The 27,227-nt window shown below is 33.5% G+C and overlaps 1 protein-coding gene and 1 long non-coding RNA gene across 4 annotated transcripts in view; one reads left to right on the forward strand and one right to left on the reverse strand.

Annotated features, from left to right (window-relative positions):
• HNF4G (hepatocyte nuclear factor 4 gamma) overlaps window positions 1-27,227 on the reverse strand; it is a 169,374-nt gene that overhangs the window by 51,838 nt on the left and 90,309 nt on the right. The gene's annotated exons all lie outside the window — the stretch shown is intronic.
• Window positions 13,165-27,227, forward strand: part of LOC127543753 (uncharacterized) — a 71,597-nt gene continuing 57,534 nt past the window's right edge. Inside the window, exon 1 of the long non-coding RNA XR_007949299.1 lies at window positions 13,165-13,248. This is a non-coding gene — a long non-coding RNA (uncharacterized LOC127543753). The remainder of the gene's footprint in view (window positions 13,249-27,227) is intronic.

The raw sequence follows: 27,227 nt of genomic DNA on the forward strand, positions 1-27,227 counted from the left end.
TTTTTGCTCACTTTTTAAAGGCTGAGTTCTGCTCTAAGAGCAAAGGGGAGATTGTTCCAAGCCTCTCCTACTAGTGACAGTGGCTTTATGCTGCTCCGGGCTGGTGCCACTGACTTCCTTCCTGTACTGGGTAGGCATGGACAAGTCCCATGTGATTCTGGGGTTCAGAAGCTCACTATTTGCCTTTTATATTTCCATTGGATATCTCATAGTTAATCTGCTAATCCATTGACTTCTAAATCAGGACAGAGTAGCAAATGGTGCTTTTTTTTGGTTAAGAACTTCCCAATAGATTTCTCAGTGTGTAGATACCCTACTGTCATGGGTCCCTATGTTTGGCAACTGTTGGAATCTTTACAAACTGTTAAGTCATTAGAGTTGATAGAGACAATAATTATCTAATTTAGCATGGTTCAGTATGATTAATCTGATCCTATAAGGAGATGTTATGGGCCAGAAGAAACAAGGTACTAAGTAGAACTAATTAATACAATGCTTGTGTTCACACTAGTACTCACTGGAGTTCACAAGTATGGGAGATTCACAAAACAAACTTTGTAACTTTGTGAATTCACACCTTCCTTAGGTGTGCCTCCAGAAGGAGGAGTTAACCTTTGGGAAATCATATATAAAGAGGCTCTTAGCTTCTGATTAGTTAGTTACTTTGGGAACGAATTCAGCTGAATTTAGATTGAGAGGGGAGAGTCAAGTGAGTTCAGCCAGAAGCCCTCTCTGAGTGAGGAGTTACTTCAGAACATTGACTAGGGTCAGAGAGGAGCACTCTGGGAGATTGAGAGCCAGAAGCCCTCTCTTAGAGGCAAGACAGATTCAACTTGGTGCTGGCTCTGGAGGCTGAAGAAAGCAGAGGCAGAAGCAAAGGACAAAGCTGCAAGAGCTCTTAGAACCAAGCAGAGAGATAGGCCTCAACTAACCGGGCTATTTTGAAAGAAGAAAATAAACATTTGCTTTTTTACTAGCTGGCTGCATTTTTGGGTGATTATTATTTTCAACTGCAACTAAGGCTGCCTCCAGGAAAACCTCCCCGAGAAACCCAACCTTCTCCCACAGAGAACCATCTTATATTATATATTTTTAAGAAGAAAAAGAATACCACAGGCAACCTCCTCCTGTGCCCAACTGAAACAGAATTTTTCTGAAGTTCTTTTAAAATATCTTCTTCTGGATATTTTTTACACTCCAAATATTTGTGGATTCTGTCACTTCAAAACCAGTTCTGAAGCTAGATGTGGTATTGATCTGAAGGATGCCAGGAAGACCTCTTATAAAGACCTGCCTACTCTCTGCCATCTTGGCTCCACTACCCCCCTTACTTTTTTTTTTATTATTATAGCTTTTTAGTGACAGAACACATGTATGGGTAACTTTTCAACGTTGTTCCTTGCGATCACTTCCGTTCCAACTTTTCCCTTCCTTCCCTCCACCCCATCCCCTAGATAGCAGGCAGTTTCATACATATTAAACATGTTAAAGTATATCTTAAATACAATATGTGTGTACATATTTATATAGTTCTCTTGTTGCAAAAGAAAAATCAAATTTAGACAGATAAAAATAACCTGGGAAGAAAAGCAAAAATGCAAGCAGTTCACACTCATTTCCCAGTGTTCTTTCTCTGGGTATAGCTGGTTGTGTTCATCAGTGATCAACTAGAACTGAATTAGATCCTCTCATGGCTGAAGATAGCCACTTCCATCAGAATTAATCCTCATACAGTATTGTTGTTGAAGTGTATAATGATCTCCTGGTTTGGCTCATTTCACTTAGCATCAGTTTATGTAAGTCTCTCCAAGACTCTCTGTATTCATCTTATTCGTCATTTCTGACAGAACAATAATATTCCATAACGTTCATATACCATGATTTACCCAGCCAATTTCCAGTTTCTAACCACTACGAAAAGGGCTACCACAAACATTTTTGTACATACAAGTCCCTCTCCCTTCTTTAATATCTCTTTGGGATATAAGCACAGTAGTAACACTGCTGTATCAAAGGGTAAGCACAGTTTGATAACTTTTTGAGCATAGTTCCAAATTGTTCTCCAGAATGGCTGGATCTGTTCACAGTTCCACCAACAATGTCTCAGTGTCCAACTTTTCTTGCATCCTTGCCAACATTCGTCATTATCTTTTCCTGTCATCTTAGCCAATCTGACAGGTGTGTAGTGGTACCTCAGAAATGTCATAATTTGCATTTCTCTGATTAATAATGATTTGGAGCACTCTCTCACATGAGCAGAAATAGTTTCAATTTCATCATCTGATAATTGTCTGTTCATATCTATTGACTATCAATTGGAGAATGGCTTGATTTCTTATAAATTAGAGTCAATTCACTATATATTTTGGAAATGAAGACTTTACCAGAAGCTTTAACTGTAAAAATGTTTTCCCAGTTTATTTCTTCCCTTCTAATCTTGTCTGCATTAGTTTTGTTTGTGCAAAAGGTTTTTAACTTGATATAATCAAATTTTCTATTTTGGGATCAATAATAATCTCTAGTTCTTTCATTAGAAATTCCTTCCTCCTCCACAAGTCTGAAAGGAAAACTACCCTATATTCTTCTAATTTATTTTTAATTTCATTCTTTATGCCTAACTCATGAACCCATTTTGATCTTATCTTGGTGCATGGTATTAAGTGTGGGTACATGCCTAGTTTCTGCCATACTAATTTCCAGTTTTCCCAGGAGTTTTTGCCAAATAGTGAATTCTTATCCCAAGAGTTGGGATCTTTGGGTTTGTCAAACACTAGATTGCTATATTTATTGACTATTTTGTCTTGTGAACCTAACCTATTCCACTGATCAACTAATCTATTTCTTAGCCAATATCAAATGGTTTTGGTGACCGCTGCTTTATAATATAGTTTTAGATCAGGTACAGCTAGGCCACCTTCATTTTTTTTTTTTTATCATTAGTTCTCTTGATATTATTGACCTTTTGTTCTTCCATATGAATTTTGATGTTATTTTTTCTAGTTCATTAAAATAGTTTCTTGGGAGTCTGATTGGTATAGCACTAAATAAATAGATTAGTTTAGGTATTATTGCCATCTTTATTATATTTACTTGGCCTATCCAAGAGAACTTAATATTTTTCCAATTGTTTAGATCTGAGGAATTATTTGTGTGGAAAGTGTTTTGTAGTTTTGCTCATATAGTTCCTGACTTTCCTTTGGCAGATGGATTCCCAAAAATTTTATACTATCAACAGTTATTTTAAATGTAATTTCTCTTTGTTTCTCTTACTGTTGGATTTTGTGGTGATGTATAAAAATGCTGAGGCTTTGTGTGGATTTATTTTGTATTCTGCAACTTTGCTAAAGTTGTGGATTATTTCTAATAACTTTTTAGTAGAATCTCTGGGGTTCTCTAAGTATACCATCATATTATCAGCAAAGATAATTTGGTTTCCTGATTGCCTACTCTAATTCCTTTAATCTCTTTCTCAACTCTTATTGCCAAAGCTAGCATTTCTAATACAATATTGAATAGTAATGGTGATAGCAGGCAACCTTGTTTCACTCCTGATTTTATTGGGAAAGGTTCCAGTTTTCCCCATTGCATATGATGCTTATTGACAGTCCATTTATTCCTATACTCGCAAGTGTTTTTATTAGGAATAGATGTTGGATTTTATCAATGTTTTTTCTGTATCTATTGAGATGATCATATAGTTTTTGTTAATTTGGTTATTGATATAGTCAATTATACTAATACTTTTCCTAATATTGAACCAGCCCTGCATTCCTGGCATAAATCCTACTTGGTCATGATGTATTATTCTGGAGATGATTTTCCATAGTCTTTTTGCTAGTATTTTATATAAGATTTTTACATAAATGTTCATTAGGGAGATTTGTCTATAATTTTCTTTCAGTGTTTTCATCCTACTTGGTTTGGGTACCAGTACCATGTCTGTGTCATAAAAGTAATCTGGTAGGACTCCTTCAATCCATATTTTTTCAAATAGTTTATATAGCATTGGAGTTAATTGTTCTCATATGTAAATCCATCTGGTCCCAGGGATTTGTTCTTAGGGAGTTTATTAACAGCTTGTTCTACTTTTTCTAAAATGGAAAATTTAACCAATTTACTTCTTCCTCTGTTAATCTGGGCAATCTATATTTTTGAAGGTATTCATCCATTTCATTTAAGTTATCAAATTTATTGGCATAAAGTTGGGCAAAGTAACTCCTAATTATTGCTCTAATTTCCTCTTCGTTAGTGGCAATTTCTCCCTTTTCATTTTTAAGACTAACAATTTGATTTTCCTCCTTCCTTCTTTTACTCAAATTTACCAAGGGTTTATCTATTTTGTTGATTTTTTTTCATAAAACCAACTCTTAGTTTCATTTATTAATTCAACTTTTTTTTTTTAACTTTCAACTTTATTAATCTCTCCTTTTAGTTTTAGAATTTCAAGTTTAGTATTTGACTGGGGGTTTTTATTTGATATTTTTCTAGCTTTTTAGTTGCAATCCTAATTCATTGATTTTGTCTTTCTCTATTTTATGCAAAGTAGAGATATAAAATTTCTTCTTATTACTGCTTTGGCTGCATCCCACACATTTTGGTATGATGCCTCTTTATTGTCATTCTCTTGGGTGAAATTATTAATTGTGTCTATGATTTGCTGTTTCCCCAATCATTCTTTAGGATGAGATTATTTAGTTTCCAATTACTTTTTGGTCTATTTTCCCATGGCTTTTTATTGAATGTGATTTTTATCTGGAGTTAATTGTTCTTTAAAGGTTTGATAGAATTCACATGTAAATCCATCTGGTCCTGGGGATTTGTTCTTAGGGAGTTTATTAACAGCTTGTTCTACTTTTTCTAAAATGGAAAATTTAACCAATTTACTTCTTTCTCTGTTAATCTGGGCAACCTATATTTTTGAAGGTATTCATCCATTTCATTTAAGTTATCAAATTTATTGGCATAAAGTTGGGCAAAATAACTCTGCCCATGATCTGAAAATGATGCATTTGCTATTTCTGCCTTACTGCATTTGAATTTGATATGTGTATGTCCTAATATATGGTCAATTTTTGTACAGTTTCCATGAAGTGCTAAAAAGAAAGTATACTCCTTTCTGTCTCCATTTAGTCTTCTTCAAAGATCTATCATACCTAACTTTTTTAGTATTCTATTTACTTCACTAACTTCTTTCTTATTTATTTTGTGGTTGGATTTATCTAGTTCTGAGAGTGCAAGGTTGAGATCTCCCACTATTATAGTTTTGCTGTCTAATTCTTCTGGCAACTCTCTTAAGAATTCTCTCCTTTAAGAATTTAGATGCTACACCACTTGGTGCATATGGTTAATGTTGATATTGCTTCATTATCTGTATTATCCTTTAGCCAGATATAGTGCTCTTCCTTATCTCTTTTATATAGATCAATTTTTGCTTTTGCTTGATCTGAAACCAGAATGATTATCCCTGCTTTTTTGACTTCAACTGCTACATATTAGATTCTGCTCCAGCCTTTTACCTTTACTCTCTATGTATCATCCTTCTTCAGGTGTGTTTCAACAAATTGTAGGATTCTGACTTTTAATTCAGTCTGCTATCCTCCTCTGCTTTATGGGGGGGGGGTACCCCATTCATATTTATGGTTAAAATTACTAATTTGGTATTTCCTGCCATCTTGTCAACCCCAGATTATGCTTTTCTCCTTTCTTTCCCCCTTCTCCCCCTCCCCAGTATTAAATTTGTGAGCACCACTTGCCTCATGCAGCTCTCCCTCTTTGGGATCCCTCCCCCTGCCTTAGAGTCCCTTCCCTTTTCTTACACCTTTTCCTTACAATTCCTGTATTCCCTTCTATTTAGTTTACTCTTTTCCTTTTCACTTTTCCCCTCCCACTTTTCAATGAGGTGGTAGAAGTTTCTTTGCAAATTGAATATGTCTAATATTTTTCTCTTTGAGCCAATTCTGATGAGAGTAAGATACAGACTATGTTCATCCCCCTCCCTTCTTTCCCCTCAGATATAGTAGGTTTCCTTTGCCTCTTCATGAAATGTATTATCTCCACTTTTCCCTTTTTCTGGTACAACTTCCTTTCCACCTAGCTTCTTTTTTTATAATATACAGTAAAACCGAATTATACATGTATTCTTTATATATACTCATAACAGAAATATAGTTTCCAAGATTTCTTTTTTGTTTCCTTTTTATGTTTCTCTTGAGTCAAACTTTTTGTTTACTTCCAGTTTTTTCTTCAGAAATAGATTGAATTCACTTATTTCATTGAATGTCTCTCTTCTTCCTGGGAAAAAAATGCTCATTTTGGCTGGATAAGTTATTCTTGCCTGCATACCAAGTTCCTTAGCATTTTGGAATATCAGATTCTAGGCCCTTCAATCCTTTAATGTGGACGTGCTAGTAATCCTTATTGTGGCTCCTCTGTATTTGAATTGTTTTTTGTTTTTTTCCCTAGATGTTTGTAATATTTTTTCCTTGGTCTGGTAGTTCTGAAATTTACCCACAATTGGAGTTTTGGATTTTGGAATTTTGGAGTTTTGATTTTGGAATCTCTTTCAATAGGTAATCAATGAATTCTTTCAATATCTATTTTATCCTTTGTTTCTATAACATCTGGGCAGTTCTCTTTGATGATTTCCTGAAAAATGATGTCTAGGCTCTTTATTTTTCATTATAATTTTCAGAAAGCTCAATAATTCTCAGATTATCTCTCCTAGATCTATTTTCTAGGTGTATTGTTTTCCCAAATAGATATTTAACATTTTTTTTATTCTTTCATTTTTTTGGGGGGGGGGTAAAGGAGAGGGGGTTGCTTGACTGATTCTTCATGTCTCCTTGAGTCATTCATTGACATTTGTTCAATTCTGATTTTTAAGGTATTATTTTCTTTATTTTCTTTTTTATTTCTTTTTGTTATTGTCCAATTGAGTTTTTAAATGAGTTGTTTTGTTCTTTGGAATTTTTTCCATTTCGCCAATTTTATTTTTTAGAGAGCTATTTTCTTTTTCCAATTCACTAATTCTTTTTTTCAGAGAGTTGATTTCTTTATCCATTCTATCTTTTAATGAGTTACATGCTTTATCCAGACTCTCTTGCAAAGCTTCCCTTTCCTTTCCCCATTTTTCTTCTAGTTCTCTTTTAAGAGCCTTTTTAATTTCTTCTATGAGAGCCTTGTGTGGTGGGGACTAGATCATATACCCCTTTGGGGTTTCATCTAAAGACAATCTGTTTTTAGTCTCCTCAAGGTTTGTAGTCTGCTCTCTATCCATATAGAAGCTATTTATAGTTAGAGCCCACTTCAACTTTTTACTCATTTTGACCAAAAAAAACAAAACCAAAAAAAATTAACTGCTTTTAGGGCAGTGTGGTGTTACCAAGCTTCCTCTACCAACAACAGGAAATAGCAGTGAAGCAGTAGTAGGACAGCAATGGCTGCACTGGGATCAGTATCTGTACTGGGATTAGCGTCTAGGCTGTGGTCAGCATCTGCGCTGTTATCAGCGCATGCTGAGTCCCTCCTGGTGCTGGGTGGATATGGCCAGGTCCCAAGAGACTCTAGTGTTTTAGGGTTATAGTCTTTACCCCCTGTGTTTATAGCTTCTTTACTAATCTACTGGCTTGCTGCCAGAGCAAAAAAGCTCACACTGTGGTAAAGTTCTCCCCCTAAATTTTCCACTAATTGAGACCACCCCCCACCCCCCACTCCAGTCTGCTCAGCGTGAGCTGCCTTTCATGCTCTCACTGCTATCTTCCCTGATGCTGCACCTGGTCCAACCATCCCCACCCATGAGCAAAGACAGACCTTTTCTGGAGAATTTCAAGGATACCTTCTTTTGGTAATGTGTTATACTCCCAATATTTGTGGGTTTTTTCAGTCAAGCACTAATTCTGAGGTTGTTTCATAAAAGAAGTAGTCTGAGGGCAAGGAAGAGCTTTGATAGATGGGTGTTTCCTCTCTGCCATCTTGGCTCCACCTCCCCCCTTATTTCTTTATAGATTTTGGAGAGCCCTATACTCTTTATGATATATTTGCAGTGTTGCCCATTGAACTCATTCTTGATATGAGTAAGATTTCAGAACTATGAGCCCTCCTTCCCCATCCAATGTCTATGTCTATTATTCCTCTGCACATCATTTGTATAACACGATTGCTGTTTTTACCTTAACTCTGTCAGTCTTTCTGTTGAACTACTGTATTATTGATGTGAATCTTATATACATACATGTATATATATACACATACATATATAAAAAAAATAAATGATTTGTCTATAAACACTTTGCCCATGTTAAATTACTTAAAACTGATCTTTCAAATTGGCTGTTATATGTTAAATTTTCTGCTAAGTTTGGGGTTGGTTGATAGAAAGTCCTAAAAACCTGTAAGTTCATTTGAATGCCCATTTTTTCTCATTCAGAATTATAGATAATTTTGCTCGATATGATATTTTAGGCAGCAGGCCTGGTTCTTTTGATTGTAATAAGATAAGATTCCAGGATCTGCGATCTTTTACTGTTGCTGCTGATAATTCCTGTATAATTCTAATTGTAGCTCCAGCATATTTGAATTGTTTTTTCTTATTTATTACAAAATTTTCTCTTTGATCTGAGGGTTTCAAAATTTGGCAATAATATTCCTATGGGTTTTCTACACAAGATCTCTTTGAGGTGGTGATCAATAGATATAAGTTGCATATGTATATAATTCCCCTCATGTTATATCACTCCAGGTCAAGGTTCTTGGATTATTTCCTGCATTATTCTTTCAAGGTTCCCTTTTTGGCCACAACTTTCTGGCAGTTCAGTTATTTCCTATATTTTCTCTTCTTGATTGGTTCTCCAGATTTATCATTTTTCTTATATTCTGTCCTATTTTCTCATTCTTTATAATCTGTTTTGTTATTTCTTAGTCTCTCAAACCTTCATTGGCTCCCAATTCTAATTTTGAAAGCATTATTTTCATCTTTGAGACTCTGTATCTCTTTTTCTAGTTATTTAACTTTTCATAAGTTTTTCATAAGTTTCTTGTTTCTCTAGGATTTTTTTTTTTTAAGTTTTTTCTCAGTCTCTCTCATTTGACTTTTGAATTCTTTTTTGAGTTCCAGTATAAACTATCTCTAAGCAGGGAGCCATTTCACATTACTCTTTGGGACAGAAACTTTTTTTTTTTTTTATTACTGTGTCCTCTTCTGAAGATGAATCCTGGTCTTCCCTGTTCCCATATGTTTCAAAGGTGGGGGTCTTTCTTCTTTGCAATCATCTCTAATCAAAGGATGGGAGAATGGTGCCTCAAGCTTCCCTTCAGCTCTCCACTCTGACCAGAAACACCAAACCAAGAGCTCCACCCTCCTGCAAGTGCTCATAGTCAGCAGCATCCCTGCCCCTCCGTTTCTGTACTTATTAGGCATTGGTTCCTTTTCATGCAGGGCATCTCAGCAGCCCAGCTGGGTCTGGCATTCCCAATCAGCAGAGGTTCTCTCAGGTTTCCCAGACTCAAACTCAGAATCCACAAATAGTCCTGAGGTGAAAGTCTCTATGGTTCCTGCTGAGGCTCCAGCCATACTCAGCTAGCCCCAGGGGGCCTCACCTGAAGTTTCTGAGAAGCTAGCCTGGAGTTGTTTGCACTTCAGACAGATTAATACCCAGCCTCAGGCCTTTCTTCTTCTACCAGTTTTCTCCATTCTCCCCACCCACCCAGCCAATGTTTGCCCTGAGGCACAAATATGAGGGAGGAGAGCTTGAAATTTACCAACCTTCCCTGACACCATTCCAGGATCTTATGACACTTGTTTTATAAAGGGGAAAAAAAAAAAAAACAAACAAACAAACCAAAAAACAAACAAACAAACAAACAAATAAAAAAACTGATGAAATGATTTGCTAAATACTCATTTAGTTGTGTTTTTAATTATGTGTTTTTAATTATTCTAAAAAGTAAGACATAGCACTAATCAAAATCAATTAAAAAAAGATCAAAAGTTTTTAAAATGTTTCTTAAAATATCTCTTATAAGCCCCTTTAACTCCTCTGACAATGGGACCATTTAGGTGCAGACCTTCATTATCCAACACCTAGACTACTCCAATAAGCTTCTAGTTGAACTCTCCATATTGTCTCTCCCTATGCCATATTACAAATATTCAGCTATTAAATTTCTCTTGTTTAAGCCAGACCACATCATCCCTTCTTTTCAATAAACTTCCAGGATCAAATATAAAATCCTCTGACTTTCAAAGTCCATCATTATATCTGTTAAGGCCCATGCCTGAGTAAAGGGTCAGGTCAATTCTCTCAGAGCCTCCACAGCTGTAAATCATATCACTTGAAGGAGTGACAATAGTATAATATATATTAAATAATATAATATAATATTGTGGATTAGGAATGAAATAAATTGGAGGCAGAGGGAAGAGGAAAGAGGTCAGAGAATGCAACTGCCTCTCAGTGTCCTTGTATCATCATCATTATCCTCTTACATGAAGAGATCCATTCTACAGGTCTGAGTTATACCTCCAGGAGCCACTGGCAGGTGGCTCCTGTATCCCAACAATAACCTGTACCTTTCCTATCCTTTTGGTCATTTACACTTTACATACTACTAAATATTCTGCTCAATGACATGATTTTCTCTGAACTATATGCTTAAGCCATTTGCAAACTCCAAACATTGTCACTGGCTTTCCCCTATGCCTGGACTACTCTTGTTCTTTATCTCTGCCTTTCTTCAGCTCTTAGCCAAAGATTTACTTTCTATAAGAAGCCTTTCAAAGTCTTGTTTAATTTTAATATATTCCTACTGAGAGTATCCCCAATTTATGCTAGAGTTGTTTATATGTTGTCACTCCAATTAGGTATAAGTATTAAAAGGGACTAAGGAAGGCTTTTCACATCAGTTGGTATATAATCAGAGATGATGGAAAACAGAAAAGGTAGGAAGTATAGATGGGAAGAAAGAGACCCAACTTGCAGCGCATCAGGTAAAAATGCCCAGACTCATAAGAAAGAATGCCTTGTTCCAAAATATAAAGGCTAGTGTCACTACACTAATTCTTTATTTTATTTTATGGGCAATTGATAGAAAAGGAATATATATATGTATATACTTGATATAAACAAGTATTACAAACACCTCCATAATAACTAGAATTAGATATTCCAAGGCAAAAAAAATTTCAAAAGGTATATGTGATTTCCTAGAAGAAATGAAGCAAGTGATTTTTAAAATTATATTAAAACTCTAAAGAAAATAATTGGAAGGAGAATAAGTAACTTTAAAATGGTAAAACTTAATAAATGACATCTCTAAAAATTAGAACAAAACAAATAGAAATCAATGATTTCATGAGATATCAAAATATTAAAACGAACTCAAAATATTGAAAGACAGAGGAAAACATAAGACATAATATACAAAAAATTAGGAGTTCTGTGTTTCTATTGTAATATTTTTTAAAGGGGGACAATAAACAAGTGTTCCTTTAAAACCTTAATGTCATTAATGGCTAATAAAATTAAAAATGAAAGAATAAACTTCTAAGAGTACCTTCATTCTTTATTATGTAAATTAAAAATAAAATTGAATAAACTGAAAGAAAAAAGAAGAGTTAAAGAGGAGTACCTCAGTATAGAAAGGAGGAAGAAAGAAATAGGATTTACTAGTCCTAGTGATCAGGGTATGTAAGAAGAATATATAAACATAAAAAAAAATGTTGGTCAAAATTTTAAAAATTAAAAATAAAAATCCTAAGTAACTACATGAATAATAAACTAATAAATTTCTTTCCATTTTCCCAACATATGTTTTATAGCATTAAGATTAAAAATGGTTTATAAATAATAAAGCCACTTCTATTTAGTCTATCAGATTAGAAAAGCATTTAGTGCTGAGAGCTGTAAAGCAATGTTACTCTTTTTTTCTGGTCCAGAGAAGTATATTCCTGATTGCCAAAATAGCTTTTCTATATTCCCTCACTGTATTTACTATTTGACTCTATTTACTTTTCCATGAAAGCACAAAATCAGTAGCTGTCAGCCCAGAAAGAATTCTTGCCTCTATTTGGCTTCAGAAAAATCTTGAATAAGAGTTCTATGGATAAACACCATCTCCATATAGCAATTCTTGGCTATGTTGTAGAAAGGGAAAAAGAGGCTGGGAGGGGGTTAACATAAAAAGTACTCTCAAGTTTACACTGTGCTCAATTTGTAGTAATTATAATTAAATTTTGTGGATTTATTTTCAGTTATGAAATTGATAAGGATTTGAATAAAGAAAACATAGTTACAACCAGGAAATGTAAGTTTCTGAAGGAATTAAAGGACCTGAGAATGCAGTGGTTTGTTAATTATTTCCTCAGATAAGGTAACTTATTTCTCTGTCATGCACATTCAAAAATTAATCAGAGAATCACTAGCAGAGTTATGCAGAGGAGCGAAATGAGGGAAGAGTTCAAGAGCAAGATAAAAACAACTATTTACAACTCAAGATAAAATTTTCTGCTTATTAAAGTCAACATTTAGTAATAAGAATTTCACTTCATAAATCTACTGATAATATTCTACTCAAGTTAATTTGTAAACAAAATCTTTACATTTTAAAAGTTAAGTTGGACATAGTAAAGCCCAAAATTGGGCTTATATAAAGTGGCCTTTAGACTTCTGCAGAAACAATTATCTGACTTCTAGGCAGGGCTCTGACTGGTATCTATATTACAAAGCTAAAGAAATGTATTTACCTATGTGAATCAACTAAATTTAAATTGTTGTTTAAATTTTCTTTGTCAACTTAATAAAAATGTCTAGGTTTTATAAATGAAAATATGTTTGCCTTAGTAGAAAAATTCAAATTCATTATAATGAATGGGGAGCAGAGCTAAAATATACAGCTTGTTCAAAGGATCTTAAATGTTCATTGATACTGGATTCATTAGTTCTTTTTTCATCAATTTATTTTTGATTCATTAAAGTTAAATGAATTGTGTCAGGGATTATAAACAGCCTGATATGGGTCAGTCGACACATCATTGAGTGTTAAGCAGAGTTAATTATTCAAAGTTACTATATCTAGAAAATATTTAAAATTTAACTAATGGTTTGACAGACTCATCACATTCTTCCTTAAAGATTTTATACTAAGTAAACTACAAGGAACAAGAATTCTCAAGCTTGTACATGCCACAGTGAATATCTTTTCTGCTTTCCAGTTACAGAAGCTTGCAGTATAACCTGGACTGAAAATTTAAAGGTAAAACATTCTTCTCTCTAGTAGGTTGCAAATTTGAATTTATTCTGGAAGCACGATGAAATGAACTTGAGATTGGGACACTGAGGATTTGGAAGATAGAGACTAATTATAGATATATTTAAAAAAATTTTTTTCTCATTTTTTAGGGAACCATAAATTTTTCATTTTTAGTATACACAAGACATTTCTTTTAGAAGAAAATTATTTCAAGTTTTATAGTTTTGTTTGGTTCTAGCCTTTCTCCTTTCTGTATTGTTTTTACAGAGCTAGAGGGAATATGAAAGCTAAGGCAAGGTGCTAAATTTACCAGAATTAAACTATCAATACCCATCCATCCCCATCCCCAAGAGTTTTGTTCAAAAAAATCACCCTTCGATAAGACAGAAATAATTATTCAGAACAAGGGTTTAATAAAAGCATAAAGTATTTTGAAAAAATACATAGAAATTTATCCCAATTTCAATATTACTTGTAAGAAATTAAGATATCACATTTCTCTATCCCCTGTTTGCTTGTACATCCAGCCTTAAACTCTAGTCAAATCTAAAGATCCATTCTATCTGCTAGCCATCTCTCTATATATGTTCTTTTGCTCTCTCAGAGTTTAGATGGGGAAAAAGTCAATTCACCTTTTCCCTTTATCCTCCAAACGTATCCTTTCTCCTAAAATTTCTAAACCGTTTTTCATTTATTTAATTATGTTAGGGTATTCCTAAAATATTCACAAGGTGCTCTTCAATCTCTCAAAGGCATTCTAATTGGTTTCTCAAATCTCTTCACAACTCTAATCTAATCTTCCACACGCCTACAAAGAGATTCTTCTGAAGTCCAGATATTAACCATGTCATTCTCCCTACTCAACAACTCCCAGGGATATATTACTTCTGGAATTAAGATAAGACCCTCCGATATTTAAATTTCATTCCATTTTATAATTATAATTATTTCACAGCATTGCCCTCTTTGCATTCTACTATTCAGTAATACTGGTTCATGGGCTGTTCCTCGTGAAAATTATTTCATCTTTCATATCCATACAAGGAACATCCTGCAATATAACCTGGACTGAAAATTTAAAGGTAAAATTCTTCTCTCTAGTAGATTACAAATTTGAATTTATTCTGGGAGTACAAAAAGAATGCTTACCTTTCTCCAAGACTCAGTTCAAATTACAATTTTCATAAGAGGCCAAACTCAGCCACTACACCATCACTACTACTACCAGCAGCACCACTACCTTACTCTATACCACTCTAGTTAGAAATATCCCTCTAAGCTATTTATTTACTCCTATGGATCTCATTTTGCTGTTATTCAGTAATGTCAGATCATTTGACACCATTTGAGATTTTCTTGGCATAGCTACTAAAGTGTTTGCTACTTCCTTCTTTACCTCATTTTACAGATGAGGAACTGAGTCATACCATTAGTAAGTATTGAAGGACATATTTGAATTCAAGAAGATGAATCTTCCTGATTTCAGGTCCAAAACTCTATTTACTTGACTGTCCAATGTATCTCATATGTACCTATTAATGTGCACATTTGTCTTCTTATTAAATTTAAATTATCTAAGGAAAAGGATTGTTTTTTCTTTTTCTCTGTATCTCCATTATTTAGAAAACCATCAGCATATAAGTGCTTTTAAAATGGGTTGGGTTTCTTGTTGTTTGTTTGTTTCAGATTAATTGAGATTATAAAGCAAATCATAATCAACATTGCAGAGGGAGTTCTCTATATACTGATGAAATCCAGTCAAAAAACAAAAGGAAAAAAATATATATCTGTATGTAATTTGCCTTTCCATGCCCCTGTGGCTGCCACAAAGGTGAGCTGTACCATGCACAGTGGCCATACTCCAATATACCATTCAAAACCCAGGGTGAGTTAGGGGGTTATCTATTACAAATGTGTGAAGACTTCCCTAGTGGAATGGGTGGATGAGAACAATTCTCTTCAACAGCCACGAAGACAAGCAAAGAGGGTATTGAGTCATCATCAGTCTCCTTAATTCTGTCCTGCCACTGGACAGTGATGACTCTGGAAGAAAAAGTGAGGCTGACAATTTTATTAGTCTGCTTCAATTAAATTCAATTTATGCAGGAATAAAATGACCAAAAAAAAAAAATGGAGTGAGGGATTCCTCCTAGACTAAAACAATATTAGCCTAATTCATTCTGCATATAGTTAGTAATACCATGTTTCTTAAATATAGGTGGATGACCATGTCACTTCTGAATAAACCCAACATCTCTTTCCAGATTTAATATACATGATCCTATTTTGCATGCTCTAAAAACCATTTGAACTGGATTTCTTACTATTCCTCATATATAGTGTTGTTTTATCCACTGTCATGGGCCCAAAATGCATTAACTCCTGCATCCTAGAATTCCTCACATCCTTCAAAGCTCAATTCAAATGGCACTTTCAAGAATAACAACAGTGATAGTGATAATAATGACAATAAATAATACTTTTTATATCACATTAAAAGTTTACAAAACTATCTATAAATATCCCCACGACTATGGAGACATTATTATTATTATTCTCACCTTAGGAAACAGACAGAGGGGGTCTGTGAATAGTCCAGGGTCACATAACTAGTGGTTTGGACTAATTTTATCTCATGTCTGTCACCTAATTTCAGGCTCAAGTCTTTATTTTTTTGTTGTTCTTATCTGGTTGGTTTTTGGTGGAGTTTGTTGTTGTTGTTGTTTGTTTGTTTGTTTTTATTTGTTTTTCCCCCTGGAGGCAATTGAGATTAAGTGACTTGCCCAGAGTCCTACAGGTAGGAAGTGTTAAGTGCTAAGGTCCTCAAGATTTCTGAGTTAGTGCTCTATCCAAAGTATTATCCTAGTTGCCCCTAGGCGCAGTACTTTAAATACTACACCATCTAAATGCCTTCTAGATGAGACAAGCCCTAATTCTCCTCCCTAAATTGTTAGTGCTTCCATCCAAAATTAACTTTCACTTATTTGGCAATAATCATTGATGTACATGCCATCTCCCTTGATAAAATGTAAGCTCCTTAAGGGCAAGGGTTATTTCATTTTACTGTCTTGTTATTCCCAGGAGCCCACACACTATATGGCACACAGTTTCTGCTTAATAAATATTTATCAATTGACAGATTACCATCACGCAGGTTAAATGTTCTTTAATTTTATTTCTTGGCATACAAAATTATGACTCCTTTTATTTGTATTAGATAGATGCATACATATATCTATCAAGAGTTTATGAACTACTCACTAATTTTAACATTCTAAGATTTGATGAACAAATCTGTATTTGTCTTACCCTTGTCCTTTCTTAAAAATACATATGCATATATACAAGCATGTACATGTACATATATGTGTATTATATATATATATTATACACATGTATGTATATATACATCTAAGTGTCAATAAAGATTTGTTAAAGACTTACTTTGTTCCAGGCTTTGTGCCAAGTACAGAATGTACAAAATAAATAAATAAATAAAAACACTGCCTTTCCTCAAGGAGTCTGTATTTTGATAGGTAAGACAACATGCATATAAATATATATAAAGCTAGATACATGCAGGATAAACAGGAAATATTTAAGAGAAAGATGGTACTGGAATTATGATGGATTGTGGGAAGCTTCTTGTAGAAGGTGAGCTTTTACTTGGGAATTAAATAAAGTCAGGAAGTTGTGGGAGCAAGAGGGAAAGTGTTCTTCCTAAATATGCAGGGCAGAGAGAATGGCAAGAACTGAGAGACTTAATTGTCTTCATCATGGAATAACAAGTAGGCTAGTTTCACTGATTTGAAGAATGTTTATTGGGAGTAATATTTAAGAAGACTAGAAAGGTAGGAAAGGGTTGTGAAGGTTATGGAGGGCTTTGAGCATCAAACAGAACATTCTATACTTGATTCTGAGGCAAATAGGAGCCAGTGGAATTTATTGAGTAGGGGAGTATCATGATCATCATGTACCTTAGTGTATTTTGGACATATTAAATTTAAGATGTCTACTGGATCTCTAATTAGAGATATCTGAAAGGAAATTAGAGATGTGAGAATAAAGGTCAGCAGAGTGTTTGGGGCAGAAGTAGATTTGGGAATCATCAAGGATAGAATGATAATCGAATCCACAGGAACTGATGAAATCACTAAGTGAAGTATTATAGACTAAGAAAAAGATCCAGGACACCTTGAAAGACTCCTATGATGATAAATAGATACATAAACAAAATAGACAATAAAGATATTGATTTATGCAATTTGAGAAAATATGTCATAGTGGTGGGCTTGATGCCATTAAGATCTAGATTCAAATCTTGTTGACAAGGATATCATGAGAGTCTTTCCTTTAATTCATGTATATATTATACATGCATTCTCCTGATATATCATAAAAGAGAAATGAATTTTCATTACTATGATTTCATCCTAGTGATCTGATGATGATGGTTGCTAATAAACAATGCTATCTTTTCAAGCTTTTAGGTAAAACAATTAAATGCTTTTCTCTATAATTTTTTTTTCTTTCAGAAATTGATGTCAAGCTCATGAGTTAAAATTGGTGGGTTCTGCTTTTATCCTCATTTTAAAAACTAGCAAAAAATTTGGATACATCCAATTTTTTATACCTTCTCTCATTCTGCACGAAAATCATATCTATAGATATTTTGATTATCTTCATAGCTAACAGATCTTGAACTAAAGAAGTTAATTCATTTATAATAGCTGATCACTTTCTATCTTTCCCACTTTTTTTTCAATCATTACATTTTTTTAAAGCATTAATCATTTCATAACAAAAATCCTCTCTCTCCAAAATGACTAATAGGGAAGGGACTAGTAGAGTTTTGTCAAGAAAACTTGCAGATCATAGCAAATATTCTTTTTCAAAAATCTCAGAAGTGACTCATCATGAGTATATCACCAGATGATCAACAAGAAGAAAAAAAAAAAAAAAAAGATTGATTGTATGTATACTTTGCTTCCAAAGGTGGAGAAGCTCCATACACTCAGTTAAAACAATACCCGAAACTAACTGTGGCTTAAATCATGAATGTATTAGTGCAAAATTCAGACTTGAAGGAAGTGAGAAAACAAAACAACAACAACAACAAAAAAAAAACAGTTCGCATCTCAAACATGAAGAAAGGCAATGACAAATGATAATCAAATTACCAAATAACTCTGCTCATTTTAAATACCAAGCAGGATATGAACTGAGAACTACCAAATGGGCAGACTGGTATCTGAAGAAGCAAAGCAACTAGAGACCAAATTGCCAACATTTTTTAGATTATGGAAAAAGCAAGGAAATTAAAAAAAAATACATCTATTTGATCAACTAAACCAAGACTTTGACTGTGTGGATTACAACAAAAAGTTGCAAGGCTTAAAAAAGATAGAAGTATAAAATAATATTACTTGTCTCCTGGAGAATTTTTATGTGGGCTAAGAAGAAACAGAGCTGACCATGAAAGAACTGATTTTTTTTTTAATGGAAAAGAGTATAAAAGAACTGTATAATTATTGCCTTATCTATTTATATAGAGTATATCATGCACAATATCAGGTTGGATGAATCAAAGAATTAACACTGGCAGGACAAAGTGTGTTTTAACTTTGGTCATCCATAACCAATACAGACTTCAATCCTCTTATAACTAGAATTGTTCCAAATTTTTCAGTTGAAATATCTTTCTTGAAGGAAAAGATGAAATGAAAAATAGGAATTTAATAGCATTGCTTTTTATCACCTAGGAGCATCATATCATTTGTCCACTAACAACAATGGATCTCTATCCCAAATATTCTTATTCTGTATATAATTAGCACGGATGTCAATACGAATGATTCAATTAAAATTTTTACAGAAAATATTACAGGGAAAACAGGGAATAGAGATACATCTAGTGTGCATGTGTGTGTTCTGTAAATGAAAAATATTGTTATTTTTACAATGAAGTAAAAGAATCTGAGTGGCCTCTAACAATTAATATACTGTTCCAAAATCTTAAATATGATAAAGAGTATATATGGCTAAAAAAAAAATCTAAATTCTGTTTTTAATTGTTGTTTAATTGTTTAATTGTTAAACAAAACAATTGTTTAAATTGTTCTGTAATTTAATTGTTTAATTGTTTAATTACATAGCACAGTAAATGTTAACTTGCCCCAGTTATATATTACAAAAAATCTGAAAATATTAAATGCTGTTTAATTTAAAATCTAATTTGAAATTAAATGAACTAGAATATTCACAAATAAAGAGATCCTTCTTTCCTAAAAACAAACCATAAAAATCCTATGAATGTATGTTAGCAAAAAATAAAAGAACAGTCATGAATACAGCTACATCTAGGAATCCAGAGAAAATAAATGGGACAATAAAAGATCAAGACATCTAGGGAGGATCAGGGAGCAATTCTGAGAAAAACAGGAAGAACTTGATGATGTTTATTAAGATGAAATAAAGATTTCCTGTCCTGAATTAATAATACTGTACTTCACTTAAGCTGTACTGTTAGATAAATTGTTATTTTTCCCAATAGATTATTTGTTAGATGTACCGTTTCCTGTGATTTACACCTCTTTCAATTTCTCCATTATGATTAGCATTCCATGCTCAGTCAATGGTTAGAACTTGATTTTTAAGCATGGTTATGTAATAAGACATGGTATCATTTAACTAATGACAAAATGTTCTTCCAGTCACAGCTTTTGACTTTTCGCCAGTATACAGAATGGATACAATTAAAGACAGATTTTTTTATATGTCAAACAACACTTCTGAACAGAATTCCAGAATTCTAGAATCCAAAGGAATCTTAGCCATTTAATCCAATCTATAATAATAATAATAAAACCCTGCTATACCATATACTATAAATGGTCATGTATCATTTCTGACTTAAGAAGTTCAATAAGGAAAAATCATACCTCTTCATGAATTCCACTTCAGTTTCAAAAAAAAATTGGTATGTTTTGTTATATTTTGTTTCGTTTTTACAAGAAAAAAAAGGAGGAGAGAGAGGGGTGGGGAGAGGGAGAGAGAGAGAGAGAGAGAGAGAGAGAGAGAGAGAGAGAGAGAGAGAGAAAGAGAGAGAGAGAGAAAGAGAGAAAGATTGTGGAGTAGAACAGAGCAAGAAGGGCAGCAGGAACTTTGAGTAGAAAAAAGATTTTTTTTTTTCCTGAAGAAGGAGGGAGATACCCTAAAGAAGAAATAGCTACTTGTAATCCAAAAAAAAAAAATAAATCTGCATGTACTTTCAAATGAAAAATAATTTAGTTAGGATTATGGGGGAAGAGAAAAGATTAATGATGGAGAACAGTATAGCAATTGAAGAATAAATGAAAACTGAAGAAGTAATTGGCACTAGTTTGTCATTGTAGCTTATCTTCTGCTATATATAGTTGGTGGAGCTTTAGGCAAAATCTTTGTTGTTCTCTAAAAGAAAGAAATTATTCTACAGGGAAGGATGAAATCCCCTAAATTTGCTTTCAAGCTAATGAAAAAGAAAAGTTTCATAAATAAATACAGCTTGAGGACAAATTCAACAACAAAATATATCCTTAATAAGAATAGTATAGTGGATGAAGTACTAGACTTGAATTCAAGAAAACCTAGGTTTAAGGTAGTTGTGAATATAATGTGTTATAAATTTTACAAAGGTCTAAAAAGCTACCTATGATTATTAATACTAAATACATTATTAATAACATGGAATCCAAAAAAAGTAGGTGGCCTAGTCATGGAATAAGAATGAGAAATAGCAGAAAGGCAAACCAGGAGTTACACTGGAAACTCAAAGATATTAAACTAATGAAAAGACGTCTTGTGTGCTAAATAAACTCATAGATGAACAATTTCAGGAATAACATTAACAAATAAGATCCATATCTACACCAAAGTAGTGAAGAGTATATATATATAGGTATACCTCAGTATCTAGGTAAAGATTTAAATAATTCTAATATGCCAGGCATTAGGAACAGTGTGAACCAAGATCCAGGGATGGGAAAATATAGCATTTTTATAGTAAAGAGGAAAGAAGTCATGATTTGTTGTTATTATTTTCCCCTGGAAGCATACAATAGGGAAAAGGGAAATTAACGCTGAAAAGGAAGAGTAGAAATTTTTGAGTATCAGTCATTGGAAATTGGTTTGGTGAATAAGAATAAGTTAGTTTTTGAGTAAATGACTGATGTGAATGAATTTATGTATAAAAAAACAATATAGCAATAGTGTAAAGATGGATTACAAGGATGAAGGTATGAATAGAAGTATAGCTAATTAGAATGGATGTTGCAATAATCTCAATAGATGGCAATATGGACCTTCACTTGGATGGTGGCTCTGAAGATAGAGGAAAAGGGATGCTAGGGATATTGAAAGGTAGGATTTTTTAATTGTATTTTAAGTGATAAAATGTGTGAAGTGGTGAGAAATGGGAAAGATAAATATAATGTTTTAAACATTTGAGATGAAGTGAATGATAGGGACATTAGAAAAAATAAGAAAGCCTGAAGAAAAAGCAAGATTGAAGTGCTGAGTATTCATAAAATGTACAACATTTCATGAATTTTTAAAATTACATATAATTATATGTAATCTTCATTTCCAAATATATTCCTCTCCCAGAGTAATTATGACAAAGAAATGGGGAGAAAAACATCAACCAACCTATTATATCAAGGAGACTGAAAACACAAAGTGATGTCATAAAAACTCCTAAAGATTAATAGTGAACATTTATAGAAGAAGAGTTCAATCAATTTAATTTCTTGACTCTAAAGTTGAGAAAAAACTACTTTTAGCTAAGAGAGAAGTCTTTCCTATGAAATGAATAATGTATAGAATTTCCACTTTATATTTACTACTTGCACAGTCCTTAGCCCAAGTCACTTTGGCTCACTGGGCCTCAATTTTCTATGTGTAGAATGAGGAAGTTGTAGTCACTGACCTCTAACAGGTCCAAATATAATCAGTAAATGGGCATCATCAAGATGATCAGCAAGAATATGTATTTTTTTTTAAACCTGAAAATTCCAATTCAACTTGGGATTTCTGTCTTATGTTGTGGTGATGAAAATAGCATTAACTTATTATAGCTATAGGCAGTTTATTTGTAAGATTTTGTCAATTAAAGGATAGAAAAATATATAGCATGATAGTTTGAGGGAAGAGACAAATATAAATGATTGTAAGAAAGGAGGAATAGACATGAGGGCAAGTTTCTACCACCAAAAAGTTGGGAGAGGATGCACACAAGAGTACAAAAGTAGAGATACTGGCCTCAATGTTGAGAATAATCCCCTCTTTCAATCCATCATTCAAATGGAAAGAAAAGGAATCATGTCAAAATTTTTGGTGAATATTACCATGTGATAGGAAAGGGCAGGAATAGATACAAGTAGCTAAAAAAAGGAAAAGAATGTTGAATCAAGTTGCCATAGGGAGCAATCATGAAAGAGTAAAAGGATTCTCATGAAACAGTAATGGTCCAGTTAAGATTAGACAGTGCAAATTTACAGTATTTCCAGTCAATATATTTATATGACTTCCTTCAGCAAAATTCCATAGCTTAAGAGTAGGATCACCAAAGGGTTATCTAAGGCTCAGAAAGAAAAGAATAAGTGGGATTCAAACAAGGATTCAAAGGCAGAGAGGCAGATATGTTGTACTGATTCATTAGTGTTAAAATATGAAAAAGAGATGTCCAGGACAGTGCTGATGGTCAGGACAGTTTTAGTGATTATAAGAATGAATTTAAATATGAGTAAGGCACAGAGTAAATTCAAAAAAGAGATGTTATATACAAGATTCTAGGTGAAGTATGTCAAACTAGATAGACAGCCTCTTATATCCCTACTGAAATTCTTTAGTTCCTATGTAGTTGACAATTTTCAAATTTAAAATAATGTTTCTTTTTTTATGGTAGAATTACAACTTGCCTATTTTATTGTTGTTTTGTTTAATAAATCAACATTTTCCCCCATGGATGGTTGATTAAAATAATTTTATTTTGCCTTTTTGAATTATAATTTTTTAAATTAATCTATGGGCCAGGACTCTGTACTTAAAACAAGGATTTTTACAAGGTATTAAGTCAGTGGAATTGATAAGACAATAATTATCTAGTTTAGCATGGTAATTAATAGTTCTCTAGTTCACTATGAATTATTTAATCTTACATCAAATAATAGTTCCCTAGTGATATAATGATTAGTTTATAGTCAGTAAACTGCATATAAGCTGGGACAAACTCAGTCAGACAGATTCATTCTATCTCCCACCTTTGTGGTGACTGGAAACCAGAGAATAACCCCTCCAGCTGAGAGAGACTTCAAGGCAGAGACTGTGGTGGTGATCCTCCTGCCTCCCCCAGAGAAACCAAGACACATTCTGGAGAACCTCAAGAAAGCTGGCCCAGGCCCCAAGCAAAGAAAATAGACTGTGAAGGAGATAATAAAGAATTTGGACTTTATCCCTGGCTATTCTTGTAGTGATTATTCTGCTGAAAAGAAGGCTGCCCCAAAGACCTCCAGAAAACCAACCAGAACACTACAAATCTATATTCTTAAAAAAAGGGGGGGCACTGTTGTATAGTAGAAAGGAAAATGAATTGAAAATCTTGACTCTGCCAATAGGTAGGGCCTCCAGGGCTTAGCACAATGTCTGACATCAATGTAATCCCTGTAGTAATGACTTCTTCTCTGAAAGTACAATTTCAGTGGGTCTCAACTGAATCATCTGTAAAATGAGATGACTACCCTAGATGATCTCCAGGTTCCCTTATAGGTCTGAATTCTATAATTTCAAATTGAGATTTTGTTTTGATATAACATCCTACAAAATGTAGCAGACCGAAGTACAAATCATCCTGTTTAATATAAAGTAGAAAGAAGAGAAAAGAATACTAGTATATTATATAGGAAAAAGAAAACGTTTTGCAAAGCTTTTGACATAACCTGAGACACCAGTAATATGCACAGGCTAACAAGAAAAAAATAAGTCTTTATCCTAGTCATAAACAGCTTACAAAGACAATGTATATAACCTTGGCAGTGGCCACTTACAAGACTGTGGTAGTGAGCTGTACTCGGATTTGTCTGGGATCAATATAGAGACTAAGCTGTCAGGTTTTTCTACGGAGTCAATATCTCAGGTTGGCTGCTTCCACTGAAGCTCCTGAGGAAACAATTTCCAAAAATATACTACCAAGTGACATGTCACATAGATTAAATGATTGACTTGGATCCAATAGGTATATGGAGAGAGACAGGAAAAGGCAACATTAAACCACTGTGAAGAAAGAGGTAGCATGGCATAGTGCATAAGGAAAGAGCCTTGGAGGCAGGAAGCACTGGATTCAAGTTTGATATCTAATGCATACTGAATATGAGACCCTAAGCAAGTCACCTAAACTTTCAACATTCTAGGTACCTGTTTAAAACTATGAGAAGCAGAGATGTTATTAGCCTGGAAGATGAGTTCCACTTAGAATCTCATATATAAATTAAATTGCAGGTCCAAACTCAAAATTTTGACATACTTTATATATATATATATATATATATATATATATATATATATATATATATATATATATAATTAAATAGCAAGATCTAAGACAAACAAACTTATATGCTAAGTGCACATGATGAAATAACAATATCTAGACACCATATATGGCAAATTCTAAGATGCCAAAACTAAAGACTGCACTAAATTCAAACCCTTCTACAATCTCTATCTTTTCCACGCTGATTCCACACTACTTCTCATATTCTCATCTACATTCCATCAAATTGATCTATTTACTCTTCCCTATATATGACATTCCAGCTATCATTCTGAGTTCTCTCACAAGCTATCTTCTATATATGGCATTTTCTCCTTTCTCATTTCTAACTCTTGAAATTCCTATCTTGGGTCAGGGATTATGTCATACCCGAGGCCTTTTCTGAACACCAGAGTGAAACAGCCCTCCGCTTAACTCCTACCTATTGAAATTAATTTGCATTTACTTGATGGAGATTTAATTGTTGTTGTCCATTCTTTCTTTTTGTTTTATCTCTGTTTTTGAGAAGCAACTGGAGTGAAGTGACTTGTCCAGAGTCACATAGCTACTAAGTGTTAAATGTCTGAGGCCAGATTTGAACTCAAGCCTTCCTAATTTCAGGACTGGTACTCTATCCACTGTACCATCTAACTGTCCTTCATCCTTCTTTTTTGAAGAAGACCAATGACAACACTGATGATATGTTGATTTATTCATGAATTGGATTTAAGTGAGACACAGTTGTGCAAAGTTATCAGCTTCATTCTCTCTTCCAGAATCACCAAAGTCCAGGGGCAGGACAAAAGTCATGGTATCCAGCAATGCTTTGGATGACCTTGATTTCTCCGATGCCTGACCAAGCTATAAGCTCTCTATTACACCTGCTTCAGCCATCTTCACAGCCATTGGAACAAATTGTTCTCATCCATCCATTCATTCTGCTGGAAGATGTCTTTACATGCTTGGAGTAGACCTCTCCCTTACTCACTTGCATTTAAGGACCACCAGTTGCCTCAGCTTGTTTTAGCCTGTCTGTTAAGATGATTTCAGTGGGGTTGAGTCCAGAGCACATGCTACATCTTCTTAAGAGAGCTTAGTATGATAAATACCAAAGGTAGACAAGCAGTCCTGAAAAGAGCTCAACAAGTCCTCATGCCAGAGGTGTTAGTCTTTCTTTGACAACCAATGTACCTCAAAGATTTTGGATTTATTTTTAGTCAAATCTAGTCAAATACACACACACAGAATATTGTCAAGTGTTAGGTGTTATTTCACTTAATAAAAGTTTGCTAATTGAATCTCTAAAGCCACAAATTGGTTTCCATGTTTATTGATGTTAAATTTAAAAATATAGAGATGTGATATGATAAGTGATGTGATAAGAATGCATCAAATTTAATTTTTGAAATGCCTTGGAACCTATAAAAATATTTTTGGAGAGTAAGATAATGTTTAGAGTGAATACTTAACTAAAAGATAAAGATAATAAATTTACACTAGCTACTTGATATTTTGTATGTGGAAGACATATTCCACTAGAGTTAGGAAACATAGATTTTACTATTAATCCTATCACTACTAAAATGACTTTGGGCAACTTAATGCATATCTCTGGATTTCAGTTTTCAACATATTTAATACATAGATTGGATTAAATAATGAGTAAGATTTCTTAATAGTCTATAGTTTTTAGATTTTCTATATTAGTAGTACTATAAGAAAAGCTTGGAATAAAAGTGATACATATACCTGAATGTCCTAAAATTTACATTTGAAATTGTTTATAATAGGCAAGAGGAGAAAAAAAGTCAAGTGATCAGCAAGATAATACTTCCCTGGACTTCATTATTTCCAGAAATGCTTCATTATGCAAAATTTAATAAATTCAGAAACTCACACAATTTTAGATCATTACCCTTTCCCTATGATATCATAATGCCATACAACATTCTCCCAACAATCCACATCAGATTTTTCAGTTTCTTTTTATGTGTTATGTCCTCCAGTAAGAACAGGGTCTTTTATTTTTATCCCCAGCCCTTAGCAAAATTTCAGGTACACAGTAGACATTTAATAAATGTTCACTGACTATGACTGAATTAGTATAGGAGAAATATGATATGAACAATAATTTATATTAAAACTACAGTTATGAATTTTAGAATGAGAAAAGATGACATGTACATATATATATGTAATATACACATACATATATACACACTTACATACACACATATAGTGTCTCATTTTACAGGTTAAGCATTTTCACAAAGTTCAAGTAGATAAAGTGCTGAAACTTGAGTTAGGAAAACATAAATTCTAATTAATCCTCAGCCACTTACTTGCTATGTAACCCTGTGCAAGTCACCTAACCTCTGTCTCAATTTCCTCAACTATAAAATGGAGAAATGGAGAA

Source organism: Antechinus flavipes, chromosome 1 (assembly GCF_016432865.1).
Source record: "Antechinus flavipes isolate AdamAnt ecotype Samford, QLD, Australia chromosome 1, AdamAnt_v2, whole genome shotgun sequence".
Classification (NCBI taxonomy): domain Eukaryota; kingdom Metazoa; phylum Chordata; class Mammalia; order Dasyuromorphia; family Dasyuridae; genus Antechinus; species Antechinus flavipes.